Below are 16,307 nucleotides of genomic sequence, written 5' to 3' on the forward strand. Positions count from 1 at the left end.
CTTCAGTTTTACCTGCTGAGGAATATACTTTTTAAGGAGTGCAACAAAACATCGTACTAGTTTTCCGAAAAGTGTCTGCAGGGTTTTGAACCTGCACATTTGTGGGAGCAGACTCCCTGATCTCAGCTGCTTTCTGACCCAAACCAACCAACAACAACAAAAAAAAAACACACAGATGGAAAGGCAACCAATCACACAACCGTAGCAGAGGTCAGGAGGCAGAAGAAGGTTCTGCAGGACTGGAGTACACACACGCACACACACGCACACACACACACACACACACACACACACAAACACACCCGCTTAAGCTCACACTCCAACACATCAAGCAGAAACCAAACTGCCAGATTCCTGTAAAGTCAAACAGAGCAGAGCTGAAAACATACACAGTCATTACTTGTGGGAGTCTGGGTGCGTTTCTGCAAACACTCACACCAACACCCACACAGGGAGAGAGCCCCTCGTTAGGGGCCCCTGGAGGAGGCATTTGGGGTGTCATTAGGAATCAGACTGGCTGATGGGAGAGAATAACAAGGAAAAGAGCAGCAACAAGGAGGAGGAGGAAAAAGGAAAACACAAAGATGTGGAGTTTTGGAAGAATGAAAGATGAGAACAGACTCAAAATAATAATTAAATGTCATAAAAATGTGTCAATTTAACTGTCATAGAAGTTGATAAAAGATGAGCAGGGAGCTGACACCAAAGCAATGGGCCGAAGTATGTTTAACTACAAAAAATGAATCTAATTGTAATTGACATGTGCATCTTTTGCTCTTGTGCATCCCTGCAGATGTGCAACCTAAAGAAAATTAATGAGAATGCTTTGGCTGATCTGGTAATCTGGGCTCTATGGTCAACATGTGCTGAGCACAGCACAGGAAAAGACAACAACAACAACACGCCAAACACAGTGATGACGGCTACTTTCAGAACAAACACCAAAACTATTGTGATGCAGGCAGAGAAGAGTCTGGAGGAAGAAGAATCCAGGTTTTGAATTTCTTACATCAGCTAAGATCTGGCCCCTGAGGAGTTTAGCGGGGGGGCGGGGGTGCTCCTTTTGGGATGGCAGAGTAATCCCGTTTTCTTCTGATATTTTTTAAATGACTTTATTTAAACTGACAACTCAAACCTTAAATATAAATAAAACATAAAAAAAAAAAAAAATTCCAAAACATTAAATCAAATCATGATGAACTGCATGGGAAACCCTATGCAGTATCACTTTGTATTGAATACTCTCACCCGGGTTCTTTTAGTAGCATGTACTAGATAAACTGCGTTTCTTTCCAGAAAAAACTTTTCTTACTTAGGTTTATCTGCTCCATGGTCATCTAGACCCACCGACTGAATCCGAGTGCTGCTGTTGAACAGTCCTAAACAGCAGAGCGGAGAGGCGGAGATAACATGCTTGTTGCCTGGTGCTCGGCTGCACTTGCCTCGCTGATGCCGAAGTAGTTTCAGTAGTTTCACTACTACTTGTGCATTCTGTGCTCACTTTATTTTAACCAAGTTTCCAATGGCCCTTTTTTTGTTTTTGTTTTTAGCAAATTTAGAATACAAGAATACAGAGTGTGAAACTGACACCATACAGTAGTAACCTGTCCTGAGGGGGCCTGATTGATGAAAGGGCGAGCCGGGCTCCAGCGCCTGGCCTGCATTATACTTGATACCTTGTTTTCTTCAGTTAGCCCTATTTTTGGAGGCTAACACCGATCAGGCTGTTAACACGTGAAAATGTACCACTGTGACAGAACCAGGATGCTAATTTAAAAAAATAAATAAATAAAAGACGAACAGTTCCAATGCTATGTGTCTAAAATCTAGTTAAAAATGTCTTTGTTTGACACCAATAAACTTCACAGCAAAATACAATGGAGGACCGTGGTGAAGAAATAGAATCAACGATGCTAAAAATCAAAATTTTTTCTTTTGTATGCTTTGACTCCATTTCAGTGCTCTTTATCCTGCTGCACTATACATTTTACAAAACAAAGAATTATTTTTGCCTAGAAATGAATCATAAGAAAACTTTTAAAATGTTCTTTGGGTATTAAAAAAGAAAAAGAAAATTTAAAGCATTATTTGAGCTCAAAGTATCTAATTCAGCTATTTCATGTAGTACTTTTGACCAATTTCACCTGAAAACCCACACCAGCACTTTATTAAAGAAACATCTCCACACATCTTAGACAGATTGAAGATGTTAATGCACATGTGAATGTGATTATACGTTCAACACCAACAGGGTTCATAACACACTGACAGTGTGCATGCATATCTATATTTAAATCCAAACATCACACTAATTACATGCTAATGTATGTGCATGGAGTGTGTCGGCCCCACAGGCTCCTCAACGCCGTCATCTCTCATTAGGCAGATTTTTCTTCCCTCCATGGCAGCGGAAAACTGCACATCCTGAGAGGAAGCAAACACAGCGACTGGCTCGAGTGTCAAGGGTGGTTTGTTCAGATAACACTTGCTGACTTATGCTTTGTATTTTTTTTTTATCTGTCCTTTACTGTTCTCATCTATCTAAAAAGGTATCAAACCAATCAGGAAGTAAATAGTCTGTTTCAGGTATACTCAGTTTCTCTTCCTGTTGTGTCTCTTCTGTCTTTGTCTTTTTATGTACATGAGATGCAAACAAGACACGTCCAATCACAAGCTTGCTTCTACCAAGCCGGGTCAATTCAAATTGTCTGAAGGTGAACCACAATGAGGGATGTGTAAACTGAACATATGTTAACCAATTTTCTTAACAGCACTGCAAACAATACCTGAATGAGTTAATATGACACAGTTTTTTAACCACAAAGAACACAACAGCCTAAAAAACCCCACAAAATTCCAGGTTTTCATATCACCACAAAGTTGATGAATATTTTATGTAGCGATTTGTGGACCCTGCATCGCGATGCGTATAAAATCATGAGAGTAAGTGAAAGATAGACAACACTAATATAAAGTTGAAAAAGATCAAATTGAGAAGTCTGTTGAATTATTCCTTAAATATGTAGATGCACACTCATTAAACTATGTCGACTTTTAGCCTCAGTCTGATAATATCCGTAGAAAAATCTTTAGGAATACTTCCAAAAAGAAAGAAAAGTTATATTTAATGTAATTTTCTATAATACCACAGTTTGTATGCAACATAAAAACTAAGACAGAAAAATGCAGAAAAAATGTTTAGCCTATACGCTGGAAAATTTAGCTTCTGTTTACACAAACAGAATGGTTTACATGTTTAGTTTGAGACAATGAAAAAATGCTTTCGTTTTTTTTCTCTGTAACAACAATATAGTTTTTTTTAAAGAGTTGGAGTACGTTTTATGTATCCTCCTCATGGAGGATTTATATAAAGAAAAGCTTAAAATTGCATTTTTGAGTATCCATTTATTTAAATCATTGTGAATCAGAAGCAGATGAAAAAGTCCGTTTGAAAAAGAGCGTATTAGTTACCTAGATTATTTTCTGGCTGGGCCTCAGGATCGCTGCTCTGCTCCATTCTAATGCATCCCTGAAGCTTTTCCCCTATAGGGTTATAAGGAAATGGTCGCTTCATGAAGTGCTGTTACTGTGACCCCGCCCACCTATACAAATAGTTCTTTTCAATAGAACTAAATAGTTTTACACAGTGTATATTACTTTCCGCATCACCCTTCATGAAAGTGCAATTTAAACTAATTTGCATCATAGGGGGAAAAAAAATTAAAATGTTGTAATAATGAGCGTGTGTTTAGAAACTGTTGCTGGTGAGATGACAGGCGGAGCGATGTGAGTGAGTGTCTGTGGATAGAACATTAAAAAGTCAGTGTGTGCGTGAGTGAGTGGGAAAAAGCAAAGCTGATGGAGATAGTGGGTGTGTGTGTTAGCCTGGGGGCGGTGGTGGCAGTGCAGACTCTTCCTGGAAGGGGCTGTTCTTCACTGATCTACATCACAATGTGAGAACTGGCCCGTTTCGTGGGTTGGGAGGGGCTGGTGCTCAGAGTGCAGGTTTTTAGAGGAGTACTCAGAGATGCCTGAATACATTAAAGTACCACTTTGGGGTCGTTTATGGAGAATAATTAACATTGTAATACACTTAAAAGCTCAAAAAGTTGACTTTTCATGATATAGACCTTTTAAAATGAGCTGATCACCACTCCATTTACTGGGGGTAAACAAATAAAAATAAAACGAAGAATGACGCTGTCCAATTGCTAAAAATGTATATTGCTAGAATTAGCAAACTAACCAAAAAGTAAAAACATTGAACTTTACATGCAATAAAAGCAGCATGACAGAATGTATTTACATTACGTTACTCAGGCTCTGTCTCATAATGTAACAAAAAATGTACAAGCCAAGATATGCTTTTTTTTCATGTTAATGGTTGTGAAGTTCTTAGAAATATTGATGGTATTTTGTTCTGATGTATCCAATCCTTTTGTTGTAGGTATGACAAACCACAAATGCAGTACTTTTTGTTTCAATAAACATAGTTGCAGTACCATTTCAACTTTGGCCTGTTCTGCTTGTGCAATATTGTTATGAAAGAACTATTTTGAGTGAATGCCAAAATATGGTTAAAAAAAGCTATTTCACCTGCTCTTTGTGAATTAATTTTAGACATATAGGAAATATGTTTGCATTTCTTTGTATTAGAGCTCGCATTATAGTTGATGATGGATGGCACAGTTGTGTCAAAAATGCTGCTGATCACTGGTGTAAACAAATGGATGACAGAAAGCGGGGAAGGGCTTAACCAGCAGTCAACTCAGAGGTGAATTTCGAATGAAATACTGCTGCTCTGCAGAAACTATGTCCTAGAAGAAGAGGGTTTTTTTATTTTCACTAAAAACAGCATAATCCTAATTATAAGACCGCTGGGAACGCTTTAAAAATAGATCAAAAGATGATCGGAGCAGGACTTTCAGGTGACATTATAGCTTATCAACTCTATGAAGACTTTTTATGAAAACCATCGGATCCTTTTAATAGTAAAAAAAAAAAGTCTACTATGTACCAGACTTTTTTCACCTTAAAAACAAAACAAAAACATAACTCTAGAAAGTGAAACAGGATAGAAACTGTGCAAGAATTTAGTATTACTAATAATTAAAATCTCAGGCCTTCAGGACCTCTGCTCTTTCTGGGTATGTCTGGAGTGACGGACAACAGTTTTTCCACAATGGTTTCATTGCCGTGTGGATTTCCAGTGCAGCTTCACAGAAGCCGTCCAAATACTCCAACATTTCTGTCCGTCTCCTTGCAGAGCCTTTCTCGGTAGGCAGCAGCGCAGAGCGAGATGACTTCACCCTGCATTCCTGGGATAGCAGGTGCAGCCGGACCTTCAGGTATGCTGGGGGAAAAGTGAGCCAGCACTTTGGAGGCATGTGGTTGTGAAGAACGCTGCCGTATGTAGCAGTGAGCTGCCATGTTTGTAGAAGGTGACAAACGGCAGCACTGTGAGAGCACGCAGCCCAAGACCTCACTCTGCTCATAGAACAAAGGATTTTAACAGAACACTCTAGGTTTCTAATGAGCAGGAGGGTTTCTTCTGAGGAAGAAACTAACGAAATATCTCTGCTTTCAGAAGGTAAACTCTAAAACCCGTTGATTAGGGTGCATTTTTATTGTACACCTTTCAAAAATAAAAACCATAATTTTTTTCAGACAATTTAAAACAAGAAGAAAATGTTTAAATAAATGTTTTTTGGCCAAAAAGTACCTCAAAAAAAGAAAGGTTGTTGTTTAAGATGTTAACAGCATTAATATGAGTTAGTAAAATGTTTCTAAAAATGGCCACACCTACTTGTAGTTAAAGACCCAATCCAACTTTATTTTATCTATTTTCAAAGCATTTCCATTGGTCTTTTAATTATGATTATGCCGTTTTTAGCCAATGTAATAAAAATTTTGTTTTTAGAGACATAGTTCATGCAGAGTGGCAGGAATAAACATTTCTTTGCCCGTTTCACTCCCTACACTCTTGTGTTCCCATCATCCTGCCTGCTCCTCTACTTTCTGACTTCCTCCGCTCACTTTTCTTCCTAAGACACTTGGGATGAGTCCTACTTTCTAAGAAAAAGGTATGGCAAAGGTGGAAAAGGAAGGGAAACAGAGGAAAGAGTACAGTTACATAATCCTGACATTGTCGCTAAAGAAAAAGGATCTTGTGCGGATCAGGCGGCTGAAAGGGGTCAGCTGTTTTAGGTAATGGAGACAAAATTAACACACGAAAATGTGCACAAACGTTCTCGTGCAACACAGATTTAAGGAAAAATGAAGGACATCACAAGCTCAGCAATCTGTCAAACTACAAACGTGTCTGGAATTTTAGGAATCTGTTCATATTTAAATGCCTTTCTTCATCAGGAACAATGGCATAACTCTACAGAACTGAAGGCTGCACTTATGAACAACAGTCATTTTGTGAGGTCTTCTAGCCATAAAATAACATTAAGTGTTGAACCAACTCATTTGGTAAATGGTGTACTTATAGATCTTTACTTTCTTCTACAGAGCCTAAAGTGCTTTGCAGTCACTGTCCCATTCACACACTGGTGACTCCACTGCCGAACACTGGCGCCAGCCTCTAACCGCCAGGAGCAATGTGGGGTTTCAGTGTCTTGCCCAAGGACACATGGGTGGGCAGGGCAGGAACCGAACCTGCCATCAATCAGAGCTTGACCGCTCTACCTCGTATTACCATACGTTAATAAAACTAATGACAAACAAGGTGAAAAACTGGAGTTAAATATTCGCTTTGTTCTTGCGAAGGAATAATAAACTTTTTTTTCTAACTCTGATCTTAACTTTGAAACAGACAAAAAAAAATATTCAGCTTGTTTTTCTGAGCTAAACAGCCTGGAGGTCTCTTATTAGGCCATCCCTCTGCAGGCTCAGCTTTATCTTGGTGGTGTAATTGTGGCTTTTGCTTTCAGGAAACATAGATTATCTTTGATAAGTGTGGCGTATGAATGGTTTACATTAACATTATCCGGGTCAGAGAAATGCTCGCTTTTACCACAAAAAGGTTCAAAACAACAAAAAGTCAACATGGACTCAGTGATCTGCAGATGGACAGGACAGTTTTAAAGACTCATTCAAACTGCTGTTCCACTGGAGTGCATTTGATACTGACAACTGGTTTACAATGTAGAAAAAGCACAAAACTTGAAACAAAGTTACTAAGAACTCAAATCTATCAAAAAAATAGTTTATGACAAATAAGATAAAAGGGATGTCGCAGACCTAAAGAGCTGTTCATTATGCATTTCCTTTTTTTCATTTGGACTTCTGCTGTGAATGTGAACTTCCATTCATGATCCACACAACGGACATACCTCTGGCTCACCTGGCAACCCCCTTTTAAGTATGCAGCATGCACTGAGTCGAGCTCTGCAGGAGCTTTCAGAGAGGCTGCAGGGGCTCCAAGAAGGCAAACATACATCCAGTGGGAGAGGGAGGAGGTGAATGTGTTAAGAAAGACATTTGAGCTTTAGTAGGCATCATGTTTTCAAAGTACATGAACAAGACACACCATCTTTTAGACCTTAGTCACAACTACCCTTACGGATGGATACAGGCTTGCCGTGGGAGAAAAATGGGCAAACCTGAAAGGGGCAAATATCAATATCAAGGTCGTAGACTGAAAAGGTTCCTGCACATTTTTTTTCTACAGGCATGCTGCAAGCAACAGGTTGAAACAAACAATACAACATTCTCCACCCAGCAAGCTAACAAGTTACAGTACAATCAACAATATAAACAACACCCTCCCACTCCCAAGAAAAGCCAAAAATATGGGGGTCATGACTTTCTTGAGCCACCACTCACAATCAGATAAGACTAGGAGCTAAACCTTCTCGTTTGAGATCAAAAATGCATTTCAAAGAGAAACACCAACCAATAACTGCCAGGCCCAGCGGTGGAAGGATGATTTATAAGGAACTTATAAATGTATGTGCTTGTTTGGTAGACTGAATGTTTGCTTGGTAAATGTCTGTACCACTGAATGTATAAGAGAACTGGACTGAATGACTCCTCCCCCCTCATGTTCCATACAGAAAGTAACCGTTAGCTTCAAGAAGTCAAAATCTCATAGACCTCTATAGAGAAATATACAGTTATAACTGTCGTTCTATTTGTCAGAATAACCATTCTTACTTGGATACATTTTTTAATATCTTCTTGTATTCCTCCTGTCATTATGTTGTTTCTGTAGTACAAGTTATTTAAGTTATAAACTGACCAATCAGATGCTTCAATAAAAGAATGTGGTCTGTTGTTTCACAGATTTTGTGTAGCCCGCTTTCAGCTGCTAAAAAGCTCACTCCTGATTGGTTTAGAGTGGTTGCCATCAAAACAATGACTCAGACCGACTCGGAACAATCACTGCTATACTGACGTCATCCGGCTTCAACATGCGGTGTCCGTATTGCAAAAAAATTGTGGCTGAATTCATTTGATTTTGTTGAAACCGCAAGTAAAGCATTTTGAATGGGTGACTCCACACTCACTCAGTCCAGTTCTCTTATACGGTCAATGGTCTGGACCCTAATAGGCTTTTTGTTGTTCTTCTGAGTTTGTATTTGCTGACTTTAAAAGACAAAAACAACTAAATGACACATTAAAACAGGATTTTCCCGTTTCTGCATAAAACATCACCTTTACTAAACCGGACAATGATGTCTTGACGGAAAAAGCTAGAAAAAACAAATGAACGTTGCCAATAAATTCTAAATTGCATGTCCTTGAGTTCATGTGAAACGTAAGTGTGATTAATGTCTGTGCCTGAAGTCCAAGTCCCCACCTCTAGGACCATGGCGTGTTGAAATCATAGCAATGTCTTAAGTCCTGCTAACTGTTGCCATAGAAACGCCTACTCTGAGATTAAGGCCATTTCCTGTGAAACATTTAAGCTACATTTCAAAATATGGATGATGGCTCTCTGGGCTGCATTCTCTTCTGAGAGTTAGAGGGAGACTGAAGGTTAAGTTCCTGTTTTGCCTTCTCCTTCAGGAAACTGTGGACATGGAAAAAGGAGCAGGACAGTCAGTTGATGTCTCTAAATTGTGGTAACGTGGTCTGTTTGTTTGACTACAGGCCATTAGGATGGATGGAGCCGTAAACACGCCACCCACACCTGAGCCAAACCGACAGGAAGTGAGATCGCATGGTTCAGGCGGCACTTCAAGTTTCTTCTCTTTTGGAGAGTCGTTTGGTTTCTTCACGTGCAGGCACGTTAAGAAGAGCTCATTTAAAAAGGGGGGGGAAAAAGTGCTTTTATTTTTTTAAACTAACATGTCTCACACACATTCCTTCTTCCTCCATAAATGGCTGTTGTCACAAGTGTGCCGGGCCACATCTGGATCCCATTGGCCCCAGGAAGGGCTACACACACAGGCGCAATAAAAGCTTCCACTGCAGAGGAGCGTCAACAGGCCCTCCAACGCCGTCAGCAGGACGGGTGGGGACAGAGGGGAGGGAAATTAGGAGAAATAAAAAATGATGGGAGGATAGGCTCGCCAAAGTAGAGCCCTGGAGAATAAGAGCAATGGAGTGAAGAAGGGAATGCTGCAGAGTGAACATGTGTTGGATGTCAGTGAGGTGGGAGGGGTTTTTCTTTTGACACTAGAATCCTCATCAAAAGTGAGATATTTCATGAACAGCTGGAAGCACTCGAAGCTTCGCATCATTTCATTTTGGGGGTTTCCTCAAAGTATTCAGTAAACCACACGTTATGACAGTTTATCCAAAGCAAAAAAACAAAAACAAAATCCAGCCTTTTGAAAATCCAGCCACTATTACATCTGTTCAGTGAGAAAAATACGCATGAATACATGGTTCTAAAATAAAAATAAAGATTTAAGCCGCGAACCGCATTGTATGGCCTCGCCGTCCACTTTTGACCCACCCGGCTGCTATCATTCTCCCCTTCTGCCCCTGCCACCCTGGTCATAGCTAAATAATGTGACAAATTCTTTTATTTATTTTATTTTTTTTTAATGGTAGCTCTTCTGTTGGTTTATCCCCATAGCAACCATTTTAGTTTTTGGTTGCTTGGGATTGACAAATGGCTCCATGTAATTTTTACAAAGAATGTGCAAAGGTACATTTTTGGATTTCCGTGGCAACAGCGTTTTTTTCTTTACCCACGCCCACATTTCTACAATGATCATATTGTTCATGTATTCCATTTTCACAATGTTCACTATGTAAAAAATGCATTCAATTTTCACTGGGTACTAGGTGTGCAAATTCTGGTGAGTTTCTGAGTATGTGGTGGGGCAAAATTTTCACTTAGTAAGAAAAATAAATGACAAAAAAAACCAATACAGTCCTTGCAGTCCAGGGGCCTGTTTCAGAAAGGAGGTTCAACCAATTCTGAGGTTAAACTTGAACTCTGAGTTGGTCAATCAACTCTGAGTGGACTGATTCGGAGGTAAGCGTGCGCACCGCGACTATAAGAAGCCATTATCAATGGAGCGCAGATATCACGAGTCACCATGGCAACCGTGAAAAAAAGAGGTCTGCTTATTTTTCGCCAGCTGAACTTGACGTGCTGCTGCAGAGTTACAGTGAATATGAGCACATATTCCGGAAGAAAAGCAACACCGCTGCATCTGCAAAACAGAGACAGTTAGCGTGGGAAAACATAGCTGTTCAAGTTAATGCGCAAGTTTGCTTTAAATCATTGGTATAAAATTTTGGCTGTAATAACTTTTTAAATAGCGTAAGATGTGAAATAAAAAAATGGCGAAATTTAGGTGTACTTTTGAAGTGTTATTCCTGGTGTAATTGCAGGAAATGCTGCATAGTGTACAGAACCAATCTGGGGGAAAATGCATTTAACGTCGGTAATGTTTAGAGGACTTTTTGTTAACTTTCCCCTCTTGCAAACGTTGGTCAGTTTAATATTAATGCATGCAATTGTAGCCGGCCTCACAGGGTTCGGTGTCGGTAGATGTGAATGAAATTATGGCGCTCAGACACACACGTCTGTTCACTCCACATGTCTCTTTATTATAAATCTTGCACAGCAGAACACATGCCCCCTACAGTCCCACTACCGTAACTGCAGTAGTGAATGCATGAACATGAGACACTGCATGGGCTGCTACAGAATTGTGTTTTTAAAAGTGAACTTTTGTCTACCCTTGTATTGATCGAGTGGTATAGGTCTATATGGGATTAAGAAAGTAAGCAGTACTAGCAAATTGTGTTTCCAAAAAGTAATTGTTACATTAATCTAATTCAATGTCCCTGATTTCATTTTCATGTAGATGCAATCCTGCAGGAATTAAAAGAAACATGGCAGCAGCTAAAAATGAAGTATAAAAACATAATTCAATCAGGTCAAATTTGAGCATGTCATGGATGTAGGCTTTGTTGACAATATTTGACATATGAAACATCTACATAGCAATACATATCTAATGTTGTTTTCATTGTATATATGTAATTGACTGCAACGAAAAACGGTAACGCTCAAACAAAAACGTATGGGGAAAAGACAAAAAAATCTAGTCTAGGTCTCAAAATTCTCGCACGACGTAAATGTAAATCTCTATGAATTAATGCAGCCTCCTCATCTATTGGGTCCTCCAAAAAAGGACAAGCCATTCTTGTCACTTAGACCGTCTCTGTGTGACGGAAATTTGGGAAATGAAGGTTAAAGCGAAAAATACCGCTTCGTCTTTAAAAAGGGGAGGGGACCGGCAGAAACCTTGAGTTTAGAGAATAAAACCTGCTCCCGACCAGGTTAGGTTCACAGCGTAAGTAACCATGGACACTGACTCCGAGTATAAGTTACCTCTCTTTCAGAAACGGGTTTGACTTACTCTGCTTTCTCTGGTTTAACAAACCTCCCATTCTGAAACGGAAAACCCAGGGTTTCCCTGATTTCAGGGTTAATGCACTCAGAGTTTACACTTAACCTCCTTTCTGAAACAGGCCCCAGGACTGCTGCAGAATATAATCAGAGTCAGAAATGAAAACGTCTGATCTGTCAAACCCAGGCAGTATGTGGGAGAGGGTACCATAGCAGATGATTACTGCCCCACAGTGCAGCTCAGTCTTGAAAGCAGTGTGAGGAATCCCCTCACTGCTGACATGTTGAAATCCCCCCCGAGCGCCGCTGTGAGCGCCTGCTGCAGCGAGCTGATATCAGGTTCAGTGTAAGCATATGCTACCAGCGCCGCATGCGTGTTAAAAAGGTGGAACTTTTGGAAAACAGAGAACACGCTAAAGTAGCTTTTAGAATTTAGGGGACGGGTTTTATATTTTTGTGGCTACAAATACTAGTTTGGTCCTTTTCACGTCCTAAACCTGAAATATAAAGCGGTCCAGCTTCAGCCTTGCAGACGTGCGATGAAAACAGGAATGACCAGTGTTGTGGAGTTATCGTCTCATCTCTGCGTTCATAAACCCAGTTGTGTTGCTAAAGCGCCAGGGGAGGAAAGAGAGAGGAAGTTGAATTAATGCCCTCTATGAACCGTGGATTTGGCAAACTAATTCAATAAAGGCATTTCCCGTCTTATCTGTGTCTGTCGGGGAGGAAGGAAACATCAGCGGGAGGTGAAGCCACCTAAAGCGAGATCCACTTGTCTTTCTGCGAGGCTGCAGCAGTTTTCTTCTCATCTATTTAAAAGCCAGACGGCAGCCGGGCTCTGGAAACTCAGAGGTCACTTAGTCCCTTATCAACTGTCATTTTTGATTAACTTCTGTGATCGCTTCCTCTATTTTACCGTGACCTTTAACGTTGCCTTTATCTAAAGCTCGTAGTTCTCTGTTTTTGCTCCAGATTGGAGGAAACACTCTAGTTTCCACTTTAGGCAGCAACCACAGTGTCAAAGTTTTTACACATCACACCTGCAAATGAAAAGAAAAAAAGATCATTTGTGAGGCTGACTTGAGTAACAGATGAACATCCTGTGCTGTAAATGTGCCAATAAAACTAGGCTGGTTTTGTGTTTTTACTGAGAGGAAGTGATGAAGAGCAAAAAAGAAAACACTGCAGGCCGGACATTATAAACACCTTAAAAAGCTTTGGAAGGAAGTCCGAGCTCTCGGGACATTTAGGCACTTCTCATGCTGCTCATTTACAAGGTGGGGGGGGCTACAACCCCCCCCCAGAGGGAGTGTTTCAGCAGCACGGATGTACTTCTGACAGATGTGTGACCACTCACAGGAGGAGGTAGGATCTTTCAGAGTTGTAAGCCTCATTTCAATTTCTCTAAACCGCTGAAAAGTGGGACATAAAAAAAAAAAAAAAAGATTCCCTTTCTCTTTATTCACAGAATTCCTCTCATGTCTCTTCCTTCACTCTCCTCCTTCCTTCGTGAGCCCCCAGTTCTGAAGCGGAGTGGGGGGCTGCAGAGGGGATGAAGACAAAGTGCTTTCATCTTCCGTCTGTGGGGTTGTTGCATCGAGGAGGAGATGGAGCAGCAGCAGACTAGTAGTGATCCAGCAGAACCAGGACAACAGATATTCTATAATCAAGCATCACTGCCAGCTGATCACATTGGGCTAATTATGCTACTAGATATTTAGTGTTAATTACTTATCTTCAAGCGATTTTTATTCATAAAATGCATACAGTTATTTATTAGGATTGCACAATGGATCGATGTTTCACTATCCAGTTTGGTTTTATAGTAAAAAAGACCCACTTCAATGAAAATTGTTTTGTTGGGTTTTTAACATGTTGTAGCACTTTTCCCTTGACAAGGGACATACAGTCAGGACCATAAATATTTTGACAGAGACACATTCTTTCTAATTTAGTTTCTGTACATTACCACAGTGAATTTTGAATAAAACAACTCAGATGCCATTGAAGTGCAGACTTTCAGCTTTTATTCCATGGGTTGAACAAAAAGATTGCATGAAAATGTGAAAAACTAAAGCATTTTTTAAACACAATCCCTTCATTTCATGGGTTTGTAAGTAACTGGACAAATGAAATAGCTGAAAACAAAATGTTCATTACTAATATTTGGTTGAAAACCCTTTGTTGACGATGACAGCCTGAAGTCTTGAACTCATGGACATCACCAGATGCTGGGTTTTCTCCTTCTGAATGTTCTGCCAGGCCTTTACTGCAGTGGCTTTCAGTTGCTGTTTGTTTGTGGGCCTTTCTGTCTGAAGTTTAGTCTTCAACAAGTGAAATGCTGCTCACTTGGGTTAAGATCAGGTGACTGACTTGGCCGTTCAAGAATATTCCACTTCTTTGCTTTAATAAACTCCTGAGTTGCTTTGGCTGTATGTTTTGGGTCGTTGTCCATCTGTATTATGAAACGCCGCCCAATCAGTTTGGCTGCATTCACCTGGATCTGTGCAGACAGCATGTCTCTGAACACCTCAGAATTCATTGGGCTGCTTCTGTCCTGTGTCGTGTCATCAATAAACACTAGTGTCCCAGTGCCACTAGCAGCCATGCATGCCCAGACCATCACACTGCCTCCACAGTGTTTTACTGATGATGTAGTGTGCTTTGGATCATGAGCTTCTTCACGCCTTCTCCATACTTTTCTCTTGCCATCATCTGGTTTCATCTGTCCAAAGAATGTTTTTCCAGAACTGTGCTGGCTTTTTTAGATGCTTTTTAGCAAAGTCCAATCCAGCCTACCTATTCTTGAGGCTTATGAGTGGCTTGCATCTTGCAGTATAACCTCTGTATCTACTTTCATGCAGTCTTCTTTTTATGGTAGATTTGGATATTGACACGCCTACCTCCTGGAGAGTGTTGTTCACTTGGTTGGCTGTTGTGAACGGGTTTCTCTTCACCATGGAAATGATTCTGCGATCATCCACCACTGTTATCTTCCGTAGACGTCCAGGTCTTTTTGCGTTGCTGAGTTCACCAGTGCTTTCTTTCTTTCTCAGGATGTACCACACTGTTGATTTTGCCACTACTAATTCTGTAGGAATTTCTGGCATGGTTTTTTTTTCCTGCTTTCTCAGCTTAATGTTCCTTTCACCTGCATGGAGAGCTCCTTTGACAGCATGTTGTCTGTTCACAGCAAAATCTTCAAAATGCAAGCACGAGTCCTCTAATAAACTCCAGGCCTTTAATCAGCTTCACTCATAATAACATAACAAGGGAATTGCCCACACCTGCCCATGCAACAGCATGGAAGTCAATTGTCCAAATACTTACAAGCCCATGAAATGAAGGGATTGTGTTTAAATAATGCTTTAGTTTTTCACATTTTTATGCAATCTTTTTGTTCAACCCATGGAATAAAAGCTGAAAGTCTGAACTTCAATGGCATCTGAGTTGTTTGATTTAAAATTCACTGTGGTAATGTACAGAAACTAAATTAGAAAGAATGTGTCTCTGTCCGAATATTTATGGTCCTGACTGTATGTAAAGAACATTGAGATTAAAAATGGCATTTCTGAGTATTTCTTTATTCAAGTCATAGTGAATCAGGAGCAGGCCGTTTGAAAAATCCTGTAGTTGTTACGTACAAACTTTGTGTTTTCCTCGTCTGAACTGGCATCTGACTTAAAACTGTATGACTGGATGGCTCAAATATTGCTCGCCATTTTTATTCCTATAGGGGTTTGTGACATTCACAGTAGCTTAAAATCGCAACAATCTGCCAAAAATAAAAGCCATCCACACTTTACAAATTACCAACTTAAGGCACAGTGTTACCCATCACACCCATTGACTGTATATGCTGGACTGAGTAACTCCTCCCCCTTCGCATTCCAAACAGAAGTATCCGCTGGTTCCAAGAAGCCAAAATCCCATAGACTTCAATAGAAAAATAAACAGCCATCACTGAGTCATTCTATTAATCAAAATAACAATTCTTGTTGATGGCTTTGTTAACATGTTCCTGTTAATACTAATTTTTTTAATGATTTTTTTTTGTCTGTAGCGCAAGTGATACTGGTTCTAAATTGACCAATCAGATGCCTCAGTAAAAATATGTGGTCTCACATGGAATCTTGGAAATGTTTAACAGATTTTGCTCGCTTTCAAGTGGAGTGGGTGTGGCCTTCCAACAAGCTCACTCCTGAGTGGCGAGAGTGGTTGCCATAGAAATGTTGACTCAGATCGACTCGGACCAATCCCTGCTTACTGATGTAATTGGGCTCCAACATGGCGTGGACTTGTGCATTTCAAAAAACGGCAACAGAGTTGACCTTATTTGGTTAAACCAAAAACGAGCCATTTTCTTTGGGTGACGTCACACTCACTCTGTCCAGTTCTCTTATACAGTCAAGGGACGCACCAGAGGACTTTCTGCAAGCAGCAGCAGCATCATCAACTGTACAGTTATGCTCTGTTA

General features: G+C 40.2%; 1 protein-coding gene across 3 annotated transcripts in view; it reads right to left on the bottom strand.

Moving 5' to 3' along the window:
• The window catches only part of LOC101159581 (unconventional myosin-IXa), a 134,760-nt gene that overhangs the window by 65,729 nt on the left and 52,724 nt on the right, over positions 1 to 16,307 (bottom strand). The gene's annotated exons all lie outside the window — the stretch shown is intronic.

Source organism: Oryzias latipes, chromosome 6 (assembly GCF_002234675.1).
Source record: "Oryzias latipes chromosome 6, ASM223467v1".
NCBI lineage: Eukaryota > Metazoa > Chordata > Actinopteri > Beloniformes > Adrianichthyidae > Oryzias > Oryzias latipes.